The following is a 23,256-nucleotide window of genomic DNA, read 5'->3' as shown; positions in this document are numbered from 1 at the left end:
ATTACATTTACATTTAAGTCATTTAGCAGACGCTCTTATCCAGAGCGACTTACAAATTGGTGCATTCACCTCATGACATCCAGTGGAACAGCCACTTTACAATAGTGCATCTAAATATTTTAAGGGGGGGTGAGAAGGATTACTTTATCCTATCCTAGGTATTCCTTAAAGAGGTGGGGTTTCAGGTGTCTCCGGAAGGTGGTGATTGACTCCGCTGTCCTGGCGTCGTGAGGGAGTTTGTTCCACCATTGGGGGCCAGAGCAGCGAACAGTTTTGACTGGGCTGAGCGGGAACTGTACTTCCTCAGTGGTAGGGAGGCGAGCAGGCCAGAGGTGGATGAACGCAGTGCCCTTGTTTGGGTGTAGGGCCTGATCAGAGCCTGGAGGTACTGAGGTGCCGTTCCCCTCACAGCTCCGTAGGCAAGCACCATGGTCTTGTAGCGGATGCGAGCTTCAACTGGAAGCCAGTGGAGAGGGCGGAGGAGCGGGGTGACGTGAGAGAACTTGGGAAGGTTGAACACCAGACGGGCTGCGGCGTTCTGGATGAGTTGTAGGGGTTTAATGGCACAGGCAGGGAGCCCAGCCAACAGCGAGTTGCAGTAATCCAGACGGGAGATGACAAGTGTCTGGATTAGGACCTGCACCGCTTCCTGTGTGAGGCAGGGTCGTACTCTGCGGATGTTGTAGAGCATGAACCTACAGGAACGGGCCACCGCCTTGATGTTAGTTGAGAACGACAGGGTGTTGTCCAGGATCACGCCAAGGTTCTTAGCGCTCTGGGAGGAGGACACAATGGAGTTGTCAACCGTGATGGCGAGATCATGGAACGGGCAGTCCTTCCCCGGGAGGTGGTGATCCGTCATCCACACTGATATGTCTGCCAGACATGCAGAGATGCGATTCGCCACCTGGTCATCAGAAGGGGGAAAGGAGAAGATTAATTGTGTGTCGTCTGCATAGCAATGATAGGAGAGACCATGTGAGGTTATGACAGAGCCAAGTGACTTGGTGTATAGCGAGAATAGGAGAGGGCCTAGAACAGAGCCCTGGGGGACACCAGTGGTGAGAGCACGTGGTGAGGAGACAGATTCTCGCCACGCCACCTGGTAGGAGCGACCTGTCAGGTAGGACGCAATCCAAGCGTGGGCCGCGCCGGAGATGCCCAACTCGGAGAGGGTGGAGAGGAGGATCTGATGGTTCACAGTATCGAAGGCAGCCGATAGGTCTAGAAGGATGAGAGCAGAGGAGAGAGAGTTAGCTTTAGCAGTGCGGAGCGCCTCATTGATACAGAGAAGAGCAGTCTCAGTTGAATGACTAGTCTTGAAACCTGACTGATTTGGATCATTACAGGCAAGGCACTGGAGCCCACATATACCTCAAAGAACTGTAAGGCAAGCAATAAAGCCAGCGTCTCTTGTTCAATTGTAGAGTACCTTGACTGACACGAGTTGAACTTACGGGAGAAGAAACTGACGGGCCGATCCACTCAGTCTTCATCTTCCTGTAAGAGAACCGCACCCACCCAGACTATACTAGCATCTACCTCCAACTTAAAAGGTTTGTCAAAGTTGGGGGCGGCAAGCACTGGGGCACTACAAAGTAGCGCTTTAGCGGACTCAAAAGCATAGTTACAGTCCTTGGACCACTTGAATGGTACCTTGGGACTAAGCAGAGATGAAAGGGGAGCTACTACCGTTGAGAAATTCTTACAGAATGTACGATAGTACCCTACCATCCCCAGGAATCTGCTTAACTGGCGGCGAGTAGTGGGAGCAGGAAAAGCAACAATTGCTTCCACTTTGCCAGTGAGTTGACATGTTTTACAAAATTGGACCACGTCAGACTTCAAACCTGGCCAGAAGAAATGACGAAGGACCCGGTTATAAGTCTTTGTGATCCCCAAGTGTCCAGACCACGCCTGGTCATGGGCGAGTGACAGCACCTGCTGTCGGAACGGTGTAGGTACAACCACTTGACACACTTCACTCCAGTCATTAATGGTGTCATGAGATGCCCATTTCCGCATCAAAACTCCTGCTTCCATAAAGTAGGCGGTCTCTCTAGTTTTAGCTTCCACAATGGAAATTACCGAAGCAAAACACTTGCGAAGACCGTCTTCTTTTTGACATTCAATCACCTTCTCGGGGGTGACAGACAAAAGAATGTCATGTAATTGGGGCTCGATTTCGTTTTCCCCTGCCTTAGTTTTTACGGGGGTAAAAACTGTCGGCATTGCAGAAGGCATACTCGGTGCATTGTCTTCTACTTCAACGTTCTCAAAAATGGAACTAGCCAAATCCACCACATCTCCTAGCTTGCGAGATTGTGCCCTCGTTAACAGACAAGCAGGAAAAACATGTGGAAATGCTTGAACCAATTTCTCATCTGTAGTTCTGCTTTCTGGGTTGTCTACTACCTCTAACACAGGAGTGACATTACCACCAGCAATATCATTCCCTAGTAGCAATTTGACTCCTGATACTGGCAGTGTAGACACTACACCAACACGGAAACGTCCTGATACCAAGTCTGACACTAAGTGGACCCAGTGTAAAGGTACAGGTACGGTTTGTGTCTCTATCCCCTGTAATATGACATGCGAGCCACAATAGGTTTCAGGAGACCAGGGTAAAGCATCAGTAACGATTACTGACTGCGCCGCCCCGGTGTCTCGTAGGATTTGGATAGGTTGTTGATCAGCTTGTTCTCCTGTTAAGGAAACACAACCGGCAGAGATAAATGGAGCATAGACAGGATCCGGTTTCTCAAATGCTGAATCAATAACTCGATCCAATGGACGAGCCAAAGATTTGACTAAACCCAAACTTTTCATTTTTGGGGACGGTGACTGGGACGGTTTATTTTTCAAAACTGGGCAGTCCGCAATCACGTGACCCTTTTGGTGACAGTAAAAACATTCACGGATTTCATGAAAAGGCTTAGGGTTGTCAGGGGAAAAGCGACCTGAACGAGTAACTGATGACGTAACCGTCCGGCCTTTTAAAACGTGGTGCACCAAAGACAGTCTTGTGTGTCAAAGCGTACTCATCTGCCAACACTGCTGCTTGGGCCAATGTCACCACTTTCCGTTCATTTAAATGAACTACAATTCTATCTGGGAGGTTGCTTTGAAAGTCCTCCAACAGCATCAACTCCCTAATATCAGCAAAGGTGTTAGCTTTGCTGGCTGAACACCAACGACTAAACAGAGACTCTTTGTTCCTTGCAAATTCAACAAATGTACGGTGAGATGTTTTTTTGTGGTTCCTGAAGCGCTGCCTATAAGCTTCAGGCACCAACTCATAAGCCCGCAACACAGTAGTTTTAACTGTATCGTAGTGTAAACTGTCTTCCAGGGAGAGAGCAGCTTCTACTTCCTGGGCTTTTCCAGACAATTTACATTGTAACAGGAGCGGCCAAACCTCAAGTGGCCAATGCAGCGCAGCGGCCACACGCTCAAACGCAGAGGAATAAGAATCAACCTCCGGCTCTCGGAATGGAGGGACTAAAGCTATGTTCTTAACTCACGTCAAAGTGGGTTGGATGATGAGCTGCTTGTGGAGTCGCACTGGAGGCAGCGTCTAGCTCTTTTGTCGGATCCTCACCTCCTTGTCAGCTTCGATTTTCCTAATTTCAAGTTCAAAATTCATTTGTCTCTCTTTATCTTTTTGCTCCATTTCTAACCGAGCCAGCCCCACCTTCAGCCTAGCAGTCCCATCTGAACGACCCGAAGCAGAAGATAAAGGATCAAATCGGGGCAATGTAAAAGGGGTACGAGGAACCCCTTCCTCCGCCCTGTCCTCCGACTTGGCATCAGAAGGTCTACCCGTCTCCTCTCCTTGCAATGAGAGAATCCGTTCTCTCACTAAACCCTCCCTGACTAGCACCAAAAGCTCAGCCTTTAGGACTTTCTCAGGGACAACAAATCCATAATGGTCAGCTATAGCTATAAGGTCTACTTTACGAAACCTACCCAAACAATCAATAGAGGGCACTTCAAAAAACTTGGAGATGGCTGAGGCAGCCATCTTATACAATGCAGTCTCCTGAACACACTAACTAAACTAAGTCATCCAAACTCACAACCTACCATCACACCTCAATCACTAACCACAGAGAGCTCAGAGCAGCAGGGTCCGGTGGGTTTAATGGAAAAATCCCGGATGAGCCCCCATTATGTTACGCACGCCTCTGAAGAGGGAACGCAACACCCTGCTACAACTAAACTCTCCGTGAAGTGAAAAAAGTATGGACTGTAGGTGCAAGTAGGAATGACAGACAGAATGTGGTACCGTTTACAAGGACTTTATTCCTTCACACAGTAATATGGGGAAAAGGGGCTGGACGGAACCAAAGCAAAGAAAGTAAATCTCAAAGCCCCCCTCTCCTATCTTACCTGCCTACCCACTACTTACCTAATTTAGCACCACCTGGTGCCCTAACCAAAATACAAGGGGGTGGTCCGCCCAGGTCTTACCTAGTGTGCCTAGACAGCGAATATGCTACGGATATATGTATGCCCGCGGACCTCTTGCCTAAGCACTGCCTAGGTGCCTTCCCCTTCCCCCCTGGGAACAAATGAAACGGAATATTAAACAATTTCACAAAATAACAAACAAACGAGATCAAATAAGCTCTATCTGAGCAACAAACTCACAAAACATACCAACTCTCAGCAATGAACTCCCAGAAAATCTCTCTAGCAAAATCTCTGCAATGACCTCCCCGAAAATCTCTCCCTCCTGAACAGAACACTGGCTTTTATATAGCTTCTGAAGGAATGGGTCATTGGAGACAGCTGCATCTTGACGAGGGGGCGGGGTCAGCTCTTCAATTAACCATGGAGTCGACCAATCAGCTGCTTGAGGGATTTCAGGAAGCCATTTCCTGAAATAAACACATGCAAATACACAAACTACAACACATAAACTGGGGAACGTAACACTTACAGTGAAATGCTTGCTTACAAGCCCTAACCAACAATGCAGTTGACTAGTATTTACGTTGTAGAATAATAGTGAAGACATCAAAACTATTAAATAACACATGTAGTATCCAAAAAGGTGTTAAACAATTCAAAATATATTTTATATTTGAGATTCTTCAAAGTTGCCACCCTTTGCCTTGATGACAGCTTTGCACACTCTTGGCATTCTCTCAACCAGCTTCATGAGGCTGTCACCTGGAATGCATTTCAATTAACAGGTGTGCCTTATTAAAAGTTAATTTGTGGAATGTCTTTCCTTAATGCGTTTGAGCCAATTAGTTGTGTTGTGACAAGGTAGGGTTGGTATACAGAAGATAGCCTTATTTGATAAAAGACCAAGTCCATATTATGGTAAGAACAGCTCAAATAAGCAAAGAGAAACGACAGTCCATCAATACTTTAAGACATGAAGGTCAGTCAATTCGGAAAATGTCATGAACTTTGAACATTTCTTCATGTGCAGTCGCAAAAACCATCAAGCTCTAAGATGAAACTGGCTCTCATGAGGACCACCGCAGGAATGGAAGACCCAGAGTTACCTCTGCTGCAGAGGATAGGTTCATTAGTTAACTGCACCTCCGATTGCAGCCTAAATAAATGCTTCACAGAGTTCAAGTAACAGACACATCTCTCGATCAACTGTTCAGAGGAGACTGTGTGAATCAAACCTTTATGGTTGAATACACAACTACTAAAGGACACCAATAAGAATAAGAGACTTGATTGGGCCAAGAAACACGAGAAATGGACATTAGACCGGTGGAAATCTGTTCTTTGGTCTGATGAGTCCAAATTTTAGATTTTTTGTTTCCACCACCGTGTCTTTGTGAGATGCAGAATAGGTGAACGGATGTTCTCTGCATGTGTGGTTCACACTGTGAAGCATGGAGGTGTGGGGGTGCTTTGCTGGTGACACTGTCAGTGATTTATTTAGAATTCAAGGAACGCTTAACCAGCATGGCTACCACAGCATTCTGAAGCGGTACACCATCCCATCTGGTTTGCGCTTAGTGGGACCATCATTTGTTTTTCAACAAATGAGATGGTTTGGGATGAGTCGGACCGCAGAGTGAAGGAAAAGCAGTTAACAAGTGCTCAGCATATGTGGGACTGTTGGAATAGCATTCCAGGTGAAGCTGGTTGAGAGAATTCCAAGAGTGTTCCAAGCTCTCAAGGCAGAGTGGCTACTTTGACGAATCTAAAATATAAGTGCTTTAACACTTTTTGTTGGTTACTACATGATTCCATGTGTTATTTAAAGTTTTTGTTGTTTTCACTATTTTTCTACAATGTAGAAAATAGTAAAAATAAAGATAAACCCTTGAATGAGTAGGTGTGTCAACTTATGACCGGTACTGTGTATTTTGATTAACAGCTGCATGGGAACTTTTTAAAGGAAGATAAGATATTTTCACCTCTCTCACTCTTTCTGTTGGTTTCAGTTTAGAAAGCTCATCATTTAGACAGATTTCAGTTGAATTTTATGTTCAAATGTTCAGCAGTTTTTAAATCATTCTCTTCAAAATGTTTCCAACTGTGTGACCTCAAGCACAGCAATGATGATGGTTCATGTGTGTAATAATATGTGAGTGGGTCCGGAAGGAGGCAATCATGTGTAGAGGCTTACTAACAAGAAGACATTGTGTACCTTTGTCCGTGGGTCACAGTATAATTCCTTTCTCTCTGCCTCTCTTTGAAGGTCACTTAGCATTGGAAAAGAGCTACATGGCTGTCAGGCCAGGGTAATATAAATGACCAAATGTTTTGTATATGGCGTGTTATCCCTTCAGGTTTTAGACAGGCCATGGAACCAATCATATACTTTGACCTGAGGCAAATGGAGACCACAGGTTTAGGACCTATTCATAGAAAGGTGGGCAAGGGCGAGGGAAGGGGGACTGAGGTGGGGGGTGGGGGGGGGTGAGAGAAAAGGGAGGTTAGAGGGGGAATGAAGGAGGGAAAATTAGAGGATATGAAGATGAGAGTACGAGGGAGAAGAGAGGAGAGCGAAAGGGAGAAAATAACAAAGGAGATTCTCTTCACGGCTCATCTGTGTTCTTGGACCAACTCAGTGGCCTTGTGGTTGGTGTCAGTAACTATGAAGTATTGCTGGTTGTATTGCTGGTTGTCATCTGACGTCATGAGATGTCTTACCTAAAGCATCTTCAGAGAAGAGGAGTTTGTGCCAGTGTTTCCTTATTAAGGCATCTCAGATGTTGAGTATGAAGCATTGTTAGTTGTTTCCTGCGTGATCATGTCTTGATTGGTGTGTATGTGTGCTACTGCATCCTCGAGACAGTATAAGTGGATCCTTTGTCAGACTGGGTTTAGGACAATGAGGTGGGAAAGGAGAGGATGTGAAGAGGATAGTGGGAGGGAGATGAGAGGAGAGCAAAAGGGAGAAAAGAGGAAAGGAGATTATCTTAAGCGCTTGACTATGTTCTCTGTGTGCAGTGTTTCCCCTATATTCATTTAGCAGCAGCGCACCGAATAGAATTGGTTGGCGATGTCATTAAGATCAAGAGATCAAATTAATCTGTCCTCGATTTTCTGATAAGTTTCAAAGGAAGAGAGAACATTCAAATGTTCATGCATTTGAGTAATTGTCCTTTCCATCCAATTGGAGACAGATTTCCATGCGAAGATAAAATAAATCTGCCTAAAAACTATGTGTGCATTTTCCCACCAGAGATGTGTTTCCATCAAATGTACTTTTTGTTCGGCGTGATATAGTACATTTAAAAATACATTCCCATGTACCGAATAAGTTCAATGGGTTTTCATCACATTTTCAACTCTACTGATTTTGTCACGAAAAGTGTAGCATTATAAAGCAAATGTGCCCACTCTGGTCTAGCGTCCAGCTCGCAAATACAGTGTGGGTATAGCCTACATGATGAGATTATTATGGACAAAAGAGTAATATTATTTTTATTTGTCAAACGGCAGCCAAGCATCGATCATCATGTCACCAGAATAAGACCCTTGATATTTGTTGGGAAGGAGCATCAAACTCATCACCTTGCACTTTCACCTACCTGTGAAGTACAACATGTATTTAATGCATAATACATTTTACCGACACAAACAGATCCCACTCGCATAAAAGGTTTGTATGGAAACCTAATTATAATCGTAAAATGTTTCTCTAGGAAGACCCCACCCGTCTTACACTCCCCAATTCTACCTCTGCCATCGCTTTAAAAATGATTTTTTTAATACTTTGTTTTTATTGTAGGAACACAAAGAAAGTACAAATAAAGTCAAACAAAAAAGTCTACAGTGCACTTCATCCCTTCATCATCATATCATCATATTAGTTACATTGACATCTTTGAATTAGACCTTTTCCAAGTATGAAACCCATTTTCCCCAGTATTCTTGACCTCTCTCCTGTTGAGTTCTTAAAGCAAAGGTCATACGCTCCATGTGGTGTATTTCTTCTACAATGTCTATCCATTGTGCCACTGTGGGAGGGTCTTTTTGTAGCCATTTCCTAGTGATAGCCTTTTTACTGGCTGCCAGTAGGACCTTCAAGAGGTACATTTCTCTATTGTGCAAGTTATCAGGTATTTCACCCATGTACAAAGAAATGAATGTTTGTTCTATGTCAAATCCCATTATTTTTCCAATGTTAGATCTTATTTCTCCCCAGTAAGTTTCGATTGCGGGTCTGCCACCTGAAGGAAACACTGGTATGTTGAGTAAAAATCAGTGTATTGTATCATATTGTACAATAACTGATGAAACTAACACTGTAAAGTGTGAATGTTTTATCAGTGTTATTTCCTGATAGTTGCTGGTTGAAAATACACTCTACACAGTAGGGGTGTGAAATTGTGATCCTTAACGTTAAGAAAAATCCCTAACCAAAAAGTAAACCGCATATTGCGTCAATTTCCGTAACAACTAAGAGTGTTGAGACACGAGGCTCAACTTCTTCCCTGTTTTGGTGCCCTGGCTAACATTCTATGAACAGTGTGACGTACAGGTATTGTGTGTGACTGTGTGAGAGCGAAGTGTTGCATCTCGCTTATCTCAATATCCTAGCCTATTCATTGATGATATGCCCTGCGTTACGGAAGTTGCGAAAAATTTCAAGCCAAGAAATTGCGGGACACACCATTCCATTGCTAGAGATGGCTTGTGATTGCCGATAAATGGGCCTAGTGCACGGTTCTGACTGTCTGCTTGGTGGCGACCTGCTGTGCCACTCCCCTCTCCGTCCTTTGCTAGCTTGCAGTTTCCTGTGTGATCACGTCTTGATTGGTGTGTGTGTGCTCAAGGCTGAGTATTTTTTACCCCTTTCCCCCTCTCTATATTGTTCTCCCAATCACACTCACAATCACTGCTACTGGAAAAGACTCCTCGGCCAGTCAGGACTGGTCAATTAAGACAATCTCATTACCAAACTGCCAATATCTGGTATTGTGTTTTCACTATTATGGTGCTGTGTTTCTAACAGGGTTGATTAGGACAGAAACACATGGTAACAACTGGGATTACAAATGTAAAAAAACTGGAGAGTGATGGCACTGTGTCTAAATGTAATTATAAACAGGGGAGTTTGAGCCATGAATGCTGATTGGCTGACAGCCATGGTATATCAGACCATATACTACAGGTATGACATTTATTTATTATTTTTACTGCTCTAATTACATTGGTAACCAGTTCCAGCAGCATCTGGTCTCCCATCCAGGGACCTACCAGGACCAACCCTGCTTAGCTTCAGAAGCCAGCCAGCAGTGGGATGCAGGGTGGTATGCTGCTGGCTGTAACACATCAACATGTGGATTAAGTCAAGGGGTATGGATACTTGACGGCACTGTATACAGTTGCGGCCAAATATATTGGCACCCTTGCCCTTTTCTTAAATCATTTTCTACTAAAATAAGACATTTAACAACACTTTGTCTCCACGCGTTATTGGATTTTCAACATTGCAGAAGCAAATGTATGTTTGGTAGCTTAAGTTTACTATTTTCATTTAGAAAATAAAGACAAATGGCATGAACAAAATGATTGGCACCCCAGAGCTAGTCCTTGGAAGCACAGTCTTTGGCCAGGATAACTGTAGCCACAAGGGGAAAGAGGATACCTAGTCAGATGCACAACTGATTGCATTCAACTGAAATGTGTCTTCTGCATTTAACCCAACCCCTTTGAATCAGAGAGGTGTGGGGGGCTGCCTTAATGGACATCCACTTCATCAGCACCCAGGGGTTAGTTGTTGGGGGTTAACTGCCTTGCTCAAGGGCAGAACAACAGATTTTTCCACCTTGCCGGCTCTGGGATTCGAAACAGCAACCTTTCGGTTACTAGCCCAACAATCTTAACCACTAGGCTACATGCCACCTTTGCTGAGCTTGCTGCACCTACTGGCAATTTGGCCGCTTTTCAGCAGCAAACTGCTCTAATTCTTCAATGTTTAATGGGTTCCCTCCACCAACTGCTGTTTTTAGCTCTCACCATAGGTTATGGATGTGATTTAGATCTGGACACTTCTCTGACCACTCCAGAACAGTCCAATGTTCCTTCTTGAAACATTCCAGGGTGCTTTTGATGTTTGTTTAGGGTTGTTGTCCTGCTGGAAGACCCACAACCTTTAACAGAGAGACAGATTTCGAACACATTGCACTCTAAAACACCTTGATAATCGGCTGATTCCGTGATGTCTTGCACACATTCAAAATCCCCAGTACCAGAGGCAGCAAAGCAACCCCACAGCGTTATCTAACTTTTCCCATGTTTGATTGTGGGCAGGGTGTTCTTTTCTTTGAATGCTTCATTTATTTATTGTATTTGGCAGCAACTGTATATAGGGTTCCCTGGAGATGCACTGTTGAGGCCATTTGCTTCACTAGGAGTTAAAGGAGTAAGTAAGTTAAGATCTACTTCTATATGTATATCAAGTCTATGTCTCTCTCTTGCAGGTGAGGGCGAGTCGTAATGCTGAGGCTGCGAAGAGGTGTTTGGCGACCATAGAGGAGTGTGCTCGTACCAGGGAGGGGAACCTGCTGAAGCTGGCTGTGGAGCCTGCCAGAGCCAGGTGAGGAACTAGTAAACTTCGCTAGTCCCGTGGTCAGAAACCCTGGGCCCATTGTCACTTTGGCAGTATGGTTTGTATAAGTAAGCAAACAATATAATAGAATACCCGGTAAGTATCGGTGTAAACAGCACTGTAATATAAAGCGCTACCATGACGGATATGTGGTTGTTTTTCCTACTAAAGATGAATGTACAGAATGTAAATCACTCTGGATTAGAGCATCTGATAAATTGACTAAAACGTAAATATGTCTAAATGAATTGCCCTTGAAGGAAATGTGTTTTGCACATGCATAAAAGACCTGTAACGTGTGCGTTGGGAGTAGGAAAGCAAGTTCAGGGAGTGCATAATTTAATAAACAAATTAACCAAACAAGTAACACGAACAACGCACAGACAAGAAACAGAAACAATGACACCTGGGGAAGGAACCAAAGGGAGTGACATATATAGCGCAGGTTATCAAGGAGGTGATGGAGTCCAGGTGAGTGTCAGTATGCGCTGATGTGCATAACGATGGTGACAGTTGTGCATCATAACGAGCAGCCTAGTGACTTAGAGGCCGGAGAGGGAGCAGACGTGATAAGATTGACTATTCATTATACCCAAAGTGGGAACATGATATGCCCAACAATAATACAAGCAATTCATTCAACTTTAGCTGAGTAAAATGTAAATGAATCTACACAAGTAACACGGGTCTTGTGAATGACCACATATCCCTTCCTCCAAAGACACTCTGTTGTGAAGCATCATAAAGAACAGCTGGTTTGAAAGTTATTTATGTGGCAGGTACAGGAACAGGTGCAGTTGAAGTCGGATGTTTACATACACTTATGTTTGAGTCATTAAAATTTGTTTTTCAACCACTCCACAAATTTCTTGTTAATATACAGTGTGTGCAAATGAGGTAATAGTAGTGGCGAAGTAATTACAATTTAGCAATTAAACACTGGAGTGATTGATGTGCAGAAGATGAATGTGCAAGTAGAGATACTCGGGTGCAAAGGACCAAAAAATTAAATAACAATATGGGGATGAGGTCGTTGGATGGGCTGTTTACAAATAGGCTATGTACAGGTGCAATGATCTGTGAGCTGCTCTGACAGCTGTTGCTTAAAGTTAGTGAGGGAGATATGAGTCTCCAGCTTCAGTGATTTTTGCAATTCATTCCAGTTATTGGCAGCAGAGAACTGGAAGGAAAGGCGGCCAAAGGAGGAATTGGCTTTGGGGGTGACCAGTGAAATATACCTGCTGGAGCGTGTGCTACGGGTGGGTGATGCTATGGTGACCAGTGAGCTGAGATAAGGCGGAGCTTTACCTAGCAAAGACTTATAAATGACCTGGAGTCAGTGGGTTTGGCGGTGAATATGAAACGAGGGCCAGCCAACTAGAGCATACAGGTCGCAGTGGTGGGTAGTATATGGGGCTTTGGTGACAAAATGGATGGCACTGTGATAGACTACATCCAATTTGCTGAGTAGAGTGTTGGTGGCTTTTTTGTAAATGACACCGCCGAAGTCAAGGATCGGTAGGATAGTCCGTTTTACGAGGGTATGTTTGGCAGCATGAGTGAAGGATGCATTGTTGCGAAATAGGAAGCCATTTCTAGATATCATTTTGGATTGGAGATGCTTAATGTGAGTCTGGAAGGAGTGTTTACAGCCTAACCAGACAGAACCGTCCAGAGTAGTGATGCTGGATGGGCGGGTGCGGGCAACGATGGGTTGAAGAGTTGGAGTTGTAGTTGGAGGCCATGGAAGGAGAGTTGTATGGCATTTAAACTCGTCTGGAGGTTAGTTAACACAGTGTCCAAAGAAGGGCCAGAAGTATACAGAATGGTGTCATCTGCGTGGAGGTGGATCAGAGAATCACCAGCAGAAAGAGCGACCTCATTGATGTATACAGAGAAAAGAGTCAGCCCAAGAATTGAACCCTGTGTCACCCCCATAGAGACTGCCAGAGGTCCAGACAATAGGCCCTCCGATTTGATACACTGAACTCTGAGAAGTAGTTGGTGAACCAGGCGAGGCAGTCATTTGAGAAACCCAGGCGGTTGAGTCTGCCGATAAGAATGTGGTGATTGAGTCGAAAGCCTTCGTCAGGTCGATGAATACGGCTGCACAGTATTTTCCATCCCATATGGAATCTGTTTTTCGTCAACATGCCATATGCCGTTTCAGGCTCGGGATTCGTAAGACAGAATAAGGTCCTTGTGATTAGCATCCCCCGACATGTATAGAGAACAAAAGTCAATGCATGGGCATCTCGGCCGTCACCGCTAACGTCCATTTGGAACATAAGCTGGGGAGTTTGAGTCGTTCAGTCAGTTTCCTCTTGATTGCTAGCAATAACATAAATTATTTGTTTAACAGTGTTCAGTGCGTTTTCTGTTTGAATTTTATATTTTTATGGTTAACCACATTACAATGATTTTGAGATACAAAGTCGATATTATAATATACATAATCACCATTAGGCTTAGGCTACCACATCGTTATAATATAGATATTTTCATAAGCGCAACGTGAGAGGTTGGAATATCAGACTGACAAACAAAAAAATCTAAATTGGTGGTGTTTGATTTTTTTCAGATGTGGGAGGTGATCGTTTGGTTGCGAGACAAAAGAGACAAAATGCGGGACTGTCCTGCACAATCCAGGATTAGTGGTCACCCTACAAGTATGGAGTCCCACAAGGATAGCCGCCATAAAATCAAGCTGTAAAACAGATGGAAAAGTAAAGACGCTTTTCTTATCGTAGCGGATGGTGGCTAGTCTCGTATTGCACTTCATAGGACTTTTAAACCATTTAATTCAGCAGCAATTGCATTCTTTAACTTGATTATACATGCAATTAAAAATAACATTTAATATACATTTTATTGCTGTATATGAAATCAAAGGAGACATGGGTATATTTGATGGAAAATGGGCTAAGTAAAAAATGGCCCATTATTCCCTATGTAGTGCACTGCTTTTGGCTAGAGCCATATAGTATGTGAGATGGTAATGTTTCCTCTGCAGTCATTTATATGTGACTCTGCGCCATGGCAAAATCATTGCCGCCCAGGAAAGGCGGTAGAACTAATCAGTTGGACTGGCCTTTGATTTCCATAGGCGGGCATGTTTTTTCACTGGACCTCCTATGTGTGCACGTGCTTGCGCATTCCACATTTTTTTTAAATGAGTGTTATACTTAAGCAATAAGGCCAGAGGAGGTGTTGTGGTATATGGTAAATAAACCACAGCTGAGGGATGTTCTTATGCACGACACAACGCGGCGTGCCTGGACACAGCCCTTAGCTATGGTATAATGGCCATATGTCACGAACCCCCGAGGAGCCTTATTGCTATTATAAACTGGTTACCAACGTAATTAGAGCAGTAAAACTAAACGTCTTGTCATAGGTCTGATATACCATGGCTTTCAGCCAATCAGAATTCAGGGTTCAAACCAGCCAGTTTATAATAAAAACCATAGGCAGCTCGTGAGTTTCAAGTTTGGGGAAGCTTACAATTTATCCTACCATTTCTACCAATCTGTGTGCCAGTTCTAATAATTTGTATATGCTCATTTTTGTGAAACTTTAATTTCAATGATAACGTTTTTGTTTCTCAAAATCATTGTCATGTGGTTCATCATAAAAATCTGAAGTAAAACAATAAAAATCGAAAAAGTTAAAATTCAACTAGGGTGAGAGCACCAGCTTCTGCCATATGGACACATATACACGGATCTATTGGCGGCTAAAGAAATGAGTGCATAGAAGTCAGAGATATTCTATAGGCCAATGCAGCAGTAAACCCATAACATCATTGTCAACTAAGTAAAATACATAGACCTGAAGTAGAAAAATGAAAACAGTAGGAAATATTTCATTCATCTCTAGTCTGCTTGTCTGCCTCCCTTTCTATCTGTCTTGAACTGAGCTATTGCTAGTGAAGTGCAACATTATACCAAATCATCAACTGGGTCGCCCTAAAGCAGTACTGAACCAATGTACAGGTTAGGCGAGGTAATTTGTACATGTAGGTAGGAGTGAAGTGACTATGCATAGATAATAAACAGCGAGTAGTGTGGTGGCAAATCGGTTCAAATATGACGTAATCAAGAACTTTGTGAAAATCAATATAGACTTTTAATACAACAGTATCACAAGCCGGAGTGGTCAGCGGAACACACACCTTTCCAGAGCTCTCGCTCTCATTTTATATCCATACATACATCATCAGTCCATCCCCCATGCAAATGCAGTTACATCCCAATCCGTGCATCCTGCTTGTTCAGCCCAATAACGCCCACATCTGCTTTCCGTCAGATTATAATGATGACAAGACCCTTGCTTTGACCTAAAGATAATATATGTCCCTCTATCCTATGGCCTATGTTTTGATCCTGTAATTAACTCCATGTGTCCCTTTGTATGTGTGTCTTTTATCTCGGATCAGCGGACTGTGTGTCTCCTCTGTCATATGTGATTGATGTCTATAATCCATCATTTGGTCATTTGGCTGACCCCCTCCTTTGTATATCCCTCTGAGCTTTGTATGTCCAGCTATTCTAGGCGTCTATGTGTCTGCATTTTTAATGTTTCCAGCTGTCCCATACTCTCATGCCTTACTCTGGCTTCCTGTCCTATACAATAGATAATGTCTTTTACCAGAATGGCAAATGTACCCTATAAGTGTATCTTTCTCTTGTGTTACAATATTTATGTATATAATTTCTCCCATATAACCCTCCTATAAAGCTTCCTAATCACCTACACCAAACATCTCTAGTAGTACATAAGAGTAAAAGATCTAGTTCGGTATAGAAACAAAAAATAATACATTACATTTTGTTGAAGCATGAACATGTAAGTACACAGCCTTGCGTGAGGTTATCTGAGTTATGTGGGGAAAAAATAATATATATATATATATATATATAATAAAGCAATGAGTATAATAATAAATTGAATATGAGAAAACACTAGGCCTCCATGCAGTTACAAAATAAAATTGACACAACATCATTCTAAATTTAGGCTTTCAACATGATCCTCCCTCTCAGACACCTCTCCAACAAACGTGATACCGGCGATACCAACCTCTGTTAGAAGATTCAGGACATGGTCCGTAGACACTTGTAACCGGGATATCCCACTGTTACCTACATGTTTTTAAATATAACCTAGCATTTAGAAGGCAAAACTAACTTTTAATTAAAAGAAACCAGATATATTAATTGATATACCTATCAAAAACATTTAACAAAACACAAAACATACAAAAACACAAGGCCGTGAGCAAAAGTAGACCTTACATAGCACCTCTTGTACTTACTACGGAAATTACCCTTTTTGTGGATATGTATCAGTTGACTTTCTTATGAATTTGGAATGACAGCATATACAGGTAAACCATCCTTATGAAAACCATGGCAAGCGTAACCACCTCCAGGGACCACTCCATACAGGCAGTTTGGATTACCAAAGGGACAGTCAAGGGGTCCACCAACCGCATTGCATAACTGTTCATTTTCATCAGTATAGTGGCCTGGGCTCCCTGGCACAGGATTAACTATCACCAGAGGGTCAGCTCTACTTACAAACATCTGTTTAACCGTTGTCTGGATCACAAGTGATTTCACCCAGGGTAAAACACAACAAAATACAATACCCAGAGCCAATAACCCCCCACCCAGCATAATGGCCATCCTAGCAAACATAGCTCCCCATTTCCCCAATGCTAAGTCCAACCAATCCCAAACATGAGAGTCAACCCCAGCATTTGCCTTAACCTCTGCTCGTAACCCTTTAAGTTTAGCCATAGCGATTGCAAAGGATCCATTAGGCGCAGTGTTATTGGGAATAAAGGTGCAACAATCATCCCCGAACATAACACAAACTCCACCCTTCTCTGCCAAAAGCCAATTGAGAGCCTGTCTATTTTGCCAAGACATTTTACTGGTAGCCTGTACCTGTTCCCCCAACGCCGTTAGAGCCAAGTCAGTATAGTTAATGAATCTCTGTTGGTTCTAGTATATGTAATTAATCCCCTCTAAGTTCTTATTTGGTGTTATCCACAAAAATATAGATTCAAATCCAGATTTAACTTCATCTCTTGCCTTGAACTCCCGAGGTACCCCTCTAGGCTGTCCAATTGCATCAAGGTATACCCCAGTGTCTTTCTCATACGCCCTCTTAACTCTAGAGTTAACATAGTCATCATGGGGTGATTCAATAATGGTTACCTGTTGAATTGCTCTAACTAAGGTACAAAGACCAGTCCATCCATCTGGCAGTACATTCAACAGTTTGTTATTTCCACACATCCAGAAACTATCCGCAATACCTCTGTCTTGATTTTTTAGCATAATAAGAGATGGCGCAACCTGAGTTATTTTACCACACACCCCTTTTCTATGCATTATCAACCCTTTATCTTTATTTCTACGAACCCCTGCAGTCTCTAGTACCCAAATAGTATCACATTCTACAGTGGTGTTTCCTACATCAATACCTTCGGTGTTATAGCTGTAAAAACATTCATATTTTCCTTTAATCACAGTACTTCTGTCTAATTGAGGTCCATTTAATTCAGTTTTAATGTTATAGGCAGCACAATCCTTGTCCCAAACCAGTCTCATTTAATATGGTTCTGCCTCTAGTGATCCCTCAAGCAATCCTACATTCTATGTCACACAAAGGAATGTAGTATTTTCTCTGAATATTGAACATTTTACATTTAACACATTTCTTCAAATGATGCAGGTTCAGGAACTGTCAAAAGATCAGACAAAGGTGATTTTCTACACAAAATATAATTGTCCATTCTGTGTTTGTTTGCCGTATACTTAGCCCATTTGTACCATTCGTTTTTCACCTCTTCTTCCTGTGTGGTGTCCTTGAGTGGTTCTGAGTCTGATATGTCTATGTCTGTCATCTTTGCAATGTTCTGGTTTTGAGGTAGGTCATTATAGAGTTAGTCAAAAAGTTCAAAATGTCAGTAAAGAACCCTCCTGGTTCTGATGCTTTCTAGCTACCACAGGCTCTTCCTGTTTAGGTATTGGCGTAAGACCAATTCCAATGACTGAGGAGCTACTCCCTTCGGTCAATCTTGTTCTCGTTATTTTCAACTATTAATTCTTCACCTTCAACTGGTTCAATCTGATTCATGGTGAGAACCCACTCGTCTACTTCCTTGGTTAACGTCAGGTCACATCCTTTTGAGTCCCAAATGACTTTTCTCTTCGTTCGATGATGTGTCCATCCACCGAATGCAATCTCCGGTAAGGGTTTGAGCCTTTTGTCTTCTGTTTTCCTGTTTCAGTTATATGTTGAGGTGGAACAGAGATTCTAACCTTGTCAGTCTTTTTAGATTGTTTGACTGGTTCCTCTCTTCTCTTCCTGTTTCCACCCTACATCTTGATTGTGCGTGAGTCTGTTGTTGCTATACTAGTGTTCACTGTTACTTCTGTTATGTCAATGTCATTGTTCTTCTGTTGTTCTAACTTCAATTGTTCATTATGGAGACAATTCAAGAGCTGAAAAGTCAATTTTGGGGAAATCCCCATTTTCTTCAGCTCGCTGGACTTTTCCTCTTCTTTTGTGGGGTCTCTCCTTCTCTTTCTTCCCCTGAGGCTCCCTCCTCAGGCCGGACTGGGCTTCCATTTGGAAGGTGTCCATTTCAGGGAAGTGATGTTCCCATTCTTTAGGCAATACCTCGGGGCCCCTCTGTAGAGGGCTTCTGTCAAAGAGGTCTGCCCCAACAGGTATATCATCAGGACTGGCAGACATGTTACCCCCTCCCACTTCTGGGCTTTCTGGCCATACTGGAGGAAACTTTGGTCGTTTGTCTCTTTTCTTTTCAGGCTCTTTTCCCCTGTTGCTTCTTCTGAGTGTGTTAGCTGATGCACTCGTTGTATCTGGTCTGCCATTTTCTTGATTCCTCCCCGCAGCTTTGATCGATTCCGCTGCTCCTGCTCCCTCCGGGGTCCCCTCTGGTGAATCAGCATCTTCTGTGTCCTCATCTCTGTATGGTTGTGTCCTTGTCTCCGTCGGGACTCGGGTGCAGTGGTTTAGATGATACCACGTCTTGCTTCCTTTCACTTGGACGGCCGTGTTTGTGGCTGTTGCCACCTCGTAGGGTCCTTCCCTCCTCGGCTGATCCCACTTCCTTATGAACACTCAAACGTAGACTGGTATCACTGGGAGAGGTCCTTCTGGTCCCCTTGGATCATCAGATGTGGAACCTCTCGTCTTGGTTCAGGTTTCTGCCTTCTTTCTGTGGGGCATTCATACTTAAAGACTTATGGCCTCTGTTCTACGATTACACCATACATTCTCTTACTTCCATCACTCATCACACAAACTGACATTCCAGCTGAAGCTGGAGAACCCTTCTCCATCTGGTTTCCTAAACATAAGACTTGGAAAACAAAGGACAAAACATAACAGTATTGACAATGTTATGTGTTATGCATTACTGTATTCATGAATACTTAAATCTGAGACCATGACAATTCCCACTCTCTCTTCACCTGACTCTATGCCTCCAGGATACTTTTCTGCTGGACTCCACAAATATGGAGGCCCTAATTGGCTTCCTCGTGCTTTCATCCAGTCTTCCCCTTTCGGCCGCAGGTTCTGAGAGGTGTTCCCAAATCATGTCATTTTTTACTTAATTCCCCATCTGCTCTATTTGAACTAATAAGCATGTGCACAACCTTAGTCAACATTATTTCTTCTTGAAGTAATTCAACACTGAATGGGCTTTCACTCCGAGCCTTCAACATGTTGTTTAGAGTACAACTACCCTAACATCTATCCTTTTTCACATGATACATTAACAAATAAAACAAGTAACCCCTAACTCAACCCAGTATCTCTACAGTGGAATCTTGTCTCACTCTCTCTTTTTTGTTTCACGTCCCCTGTCATGGTGTTTTCAAGCTCACCCATTATTCAGCTGGACCTTACTTCTTGTGGACCTTATGCACCCACCAAAGAGAGACATGACAATCTTTACCACTGCAGGTGCTGTAAGAAGTATATCCCCAGCCCGGTGTATCTTGATGTACACTCAGTCTCCAGAATTTTTTTCCCTGGGGACATACACACTAACACATGGGTTATTTCCTGACAATAGACTTTCTTCTTAGAGCAGGATCACTAAATCTTAATTTTTAAATAACAGCCCTATGTAAACATTCTGTCTCAAATACCTGGCCTCTTGCCACAAAAAAATTACAATGATATTGTAAAATAAAAGAAACAAAAACCTCTAATGTAATATTCTGCAAGTTCTGTCAATCAACCTGTCTCAGGATTAGTTAGTCTCAAGATAACAGTCCTTAGTGTTTACTTTAGCTCAAATTTTACATACTCAATTCAACACATCATCGCTTTAATAATTAACATTCTACTAAAAACTTTTAGTACCAGTAATATCTATTTTACCATGCACCCTTTTGCCTCTGTTTCTCTGTCATGAGTGGCCTGGTACTATAAGGTCATTATCCCAATCCCCTTTAGTCTTTCTTCTCCCAGACACATATCATTCCAGATACAGTTCACAGGTCATCAGCCACAGTTGTCCCACACTATTCAGCCAGTAGGGTGGGTTTGAGTTTCACACACACTTGTTGTGGTGATAGTCTCTCCCAAGCATTAATGCATTCTGACATTACATTTCCATGATAACTCCCTTATTCTACTGGCGATCTCTCAGATGAGTTACAGATTATGTAGTTATCATCATAACGCTTGCAAAAACTCCCACTCCAATAAACCATTTGGAGTAACTGTTATCCCTTGTTAACATATATTTCCATTTTATATTTTATATGTAGAATGAACAAAGCACATTTTGTATTTACCCTAAAACCATAACCCCAGGGAACTGATAATCTCTCCTATGAACCCATGTTAAATAAAAAATAAACCTATTTGAATAACTAGTCAATTCAAGATTTACAACTCTTCATCTTTTTCCCAAGGAAGTAATTGAATTTCAAAGTGATGGTACATTTTGAATAGAGACTGGTGTTTCTCAATCATTTTATAATTAAATCCCACCTGTTCCAACAATTTCTAGTGAAGTTGATCAGTCTTCACGGGAAATTCTTAGGGTTCAGGGCATTTGACACCATTAAAATGTTTTCACTCTCTGTTCTTTAGAAACAACTTAACTACATTTTCAAAAACATTTCCATCCTTCTGCATACCCAATCTGAAACTGAATTGAAAAAACCATTGAAAATGTAACCCCAATTTTTCTGGAAAAGAAATGTACATTTCGTTAACATTCACAATGTTACCTTTTTAAATCAGCAATCCAATAGTATTACATATATATTGATTTTATTCTCTAAGCGTCTTAGCAGTTTCAGAAAATGACGCTATAGAATGTCTAACAAAACTAAAATCCCCTTACTTTTCCTGAGCATGCGATAAAAGTTTTAGCCATGCACAGACGGAACGAACGCAGTTTCCTCCTGATCGGTTATCGGTATCTTACCCTTAGAAATTAAAAACACCCCTATATTACAATTTGCTTTTCTTCTAACTAATTTTACCACGTTTGTGATTTCTCATATACGTTTATTTTCCGTATTTTGACGCTAACAACAACTTCCTCCACGCATTTTATCACCACTGAAACCGCAATTTGAATGCAAAACGACTCCAAGTGGGGCTATTTGTAAATTACATCGGTACCTTACTAGAAGTTAGGTAAAACGTGATCTAGTACGTATTTCATCACATATAAACTGTACTCTCTATGAACCACTTATTGATCAATCAGAGACTATACACCGCTTGGTGAAAATTCCATTCGTACTAACCTTAGAACGATTAGCTGTTGCTCTTTTGATAAGGGTGTAAATTCCTGTATAGCGGCATTCTCTGCTACCGCACTAAGTTCCAGTGTCGTCTTTATACTCAATTTCCCCCATACTTGTTAGCTCCACATCTACAACTTCTTGCGCTTAGATATTTTCTATAGCTCTGCAAAATCACTTGCACGTCTGCGATGGCAAGCAGAATCATATCTGTCCCCCATCGTAATGTTTTTCTGATGATAGAATGTTAATTATCATTAAAACGCTGGTAGGTTAAGCTTCTTGTTATGGTTTTATGTGATCGTTCCAATTCATTATTTTATTTATCCTGTTTAAAAAACTTGCACGTCTGCGATGGCAAGCAGAATCATATCTGTCCCCCATCGTAATGTTTTTCTGATGATAGAATGTTAATTATCATTAAAACGCTGGTAGGTTAAGCTTCTTGTTATGGTTTTATGTGATCGTTCCAATTCATTATTTTATTTATCCTGTTTACCGGGTAATGTTGCCCTACATTGTACGGTTTGCTCCTTCATATTCAAATTGAATTGGTAGAATTAACGTGCGCTTCTTTCAGCGACTCTATGGCTTTATTAAATCTCGCTATCTCTATATTCCAGGGTGAAACAGTCCGTTTGTTTCCATGCCACTATTTATTTTCCCTAAACACTCCCATCGCATTATACCCTTTATTTATTATCTTCCAAGGTAGAGCTACCCTACTTTCCCAGATAATAATTAATTAGTCACATCACTTAATACCTCCTATTAAAACCTACTCTATAATGTCTACACCTGTATTACTGAATATTACAGAAGCTTTAATGTCTTATTCTAGTACAGCACCTCAAATATCACTGTGTTTTTATCTTTGCTTATACTATTACTTTAACTTTATTCAGTGTATTAAATCCCATTTCATATAATTTTCCTTCTAATTCAGCTTATTTATAATGTCTGCACTTTCTTATCTCTTTATTTATCCGCTTGCTATATTCTCTCTTAGCCTATTTTACTGTTTAATTCCTGAGGCTATTTTTAAATTGCAGCCTCCTATTTCGTCTACGGGGCTCGTGATATTTTTTTTATTTTTAATATGTGTTCTAGACTTCTATTTTCATGCAGTTTTCTCACTTTATTCTAGACCGCCTAGATTTATTTTAACTAGTATATTTTAGTTTATCTGTATATTTTTAAGTTATTTCTTCCTACTTCGCATTGAGAGTTAAATGCGCTCTCTTTCTCAAATTACACTGTTAACTGTTTGAGAGGCCTGCACATTCCCAGTTGGTCACAGACACACAGCCTGTTCTTCCTCTTCTTTCTAATCTGCTCATTCATCACAAAGAATTGTCATTAATTTGTTTATTTTCATTCATTCAA

Source organism: Oncorhynchus keta, chromosome 8, assembly GCF_023373465.1.
Source record: "Oncorhynchus keta strain PuntledgeMale-10-30-2019 chromosome 8, Oket_V2, whole genome shotgun sequence".
Classification (NCBI taxonomy): domain Eukaryota; kingdom Metazoa; phylum Chordata; class Actinopteri; order Salmoniformes; family Salmonidae; genus Oncorhynchus; species Oncorhynchus keta.
Note: the sequence above shows the minus strand (reverse complement) of the source record.